Raw genomic sequence first — 1,753 nt, 5'->3', positions numbered from 1 at the left:
ACACCACCTCCAGCACCAAACAGCAAAATAATTATTGTTTTCAAACAGGTTTCCCAGAAACACCATCCCTGTCTGAGACGGTTTAAATAAATTTGTAGCCCCACCCCAAACTCACACCATTGATGAAGCCATGCTGGAGGCAAAGTTTGGCTGGTTATTTTCAGAAGTTAAGTCCTACAGGCAGATGCAATTACACCAAAGATTGTTTCCTCATTGGCAGCAGTTTAAAAGTAGCTTTGAATACTTTGATTTGTTTTTTGTTTTTTTTTCTTAAAAGTGTGAACCTGACTTTTGAAGTCCTATAAATGCAAACTTATAGCTACAGTAACCATACATATTAAACTGGGATGGTAAAGAAGTTTAACATTTAGAAGACAGTTCACCTTTTTTATTTCTAATTTGCAATTTCTAATTTGTAGGTTGTGCAAAATGTTATAAATAAGCCTTTAAGTTTAACCCAGGATGAAGTGAATATGGAAAATGCGCTCCGATAACCAGCCAGACATTAAAGTGCTTCAATTTAGCTTCATGCACTACTACTATTAACAATAAATTCCTGCCAGGGCTCAAGTAATTAATTGCTGTCCATTCCCAGCGGATATTGAAAATGAAGATGTGCCACTTCACCCAAATATATAAACCCATTTTCTGTGGCTGTCCTAACTTAAGAGGCAAAGACGGTGTACAGAAAGTAGTTTACAATGATCAATGCCTGTGTGCATGTCTGTTGCCAAATTGCCGCTGAATTATAAATTAATCTCCACCGCTTGGGATTTGTTGATTTGGCCCATACTGTATGTGGAGTTGGCTCATGGGACGTGTGTTTTTTTTTTTAAGGCCGACTGTGACTCGAGTCATTTGGGCAGGTTACACATGATAGATGGAGGAGGATGATTTATCAGTGCCTTATCTCCAGGTTTTAAGCAACATGGGCACTTGGATCCTTTGCATCCTCCCTGCTTCTCATGTTAAATAACCATCAGGACGCACAGCCCAAATAATATTCCCTGGAACAAACTTCATAACGTTATGCACTTGTGTAAGAGTCTTACCGTCAACATGAAACAATCCACTTTAGTAGGAAATTTAACTAAAAAAAACCCAGCTGGGACTTAATTTTCTCTGTAGGAAACTAATTGTGGATTAAAGAAAAGAACGAAGACAGATATGAATGCACCTTCTGAGGAGGCTTTTGAGCAGAATGTGACAGCTGAAGTCACAACACTTTAGACAAGCACCTGGCTGACAAAAAGGAAAGTGAAAATTTAAACATTTGTGTATGTCTAATATGATTTCACTGACCAATTTAAACTTGCATTAAACTTTTGTGTGTTTTGATTCTTTGCTACTATACAGTCGTGGTCAGAATTATTGGCACCCTTGGTAAATATGATCAAAGAACGCTGTGAAAATAAATCTGCATTGTTAATCATTTTGATCTTTTATAAAAAAAAAAAAAAAATCACAAATATCTAACCTTTCTTTGAACTAAAACAATTGAAAATGGGGGAAAATCTCATTATGAAATAAATGTTTTTCTCAAATACACGTTGGACACAATTATTGGCACCCCTAGAAACTCTTATGAGTAAAATATCTGTGAAGTATATTCCCATTCATATTTACAATTTTGAGCATACCAGGGTGATTATGAACATGAAATTATCCAGCCATGGCTTCCTGTTTCACAGGAATATAAATAGGAGGGAAAACAAAGGCCAAATTCCCTTAATCATCCATCACAATGAGAAAA

This window comes from Sinocyclocheilus anshuiensis, unplaced genomic scaffold (genome assembly GCF_001515605.1).
Source record: "Sinocyclocheilus anshuiensis isolate Anshui unplaced genomic scaffold, SAMN03320099.WGS_v1.1 scaffold2080, whole genome shotgun sequence".
Taxonomy (NCBI): Eukaryota; Metazoa; Chordata; class Actinopteri; order Cypriniformes; family Cyprinidae; genus Sinocyclocheilus; species Sinocyclocheilus anshuiensis.
Note: the sequence above shows the minus strand (reverse complement) of the source record.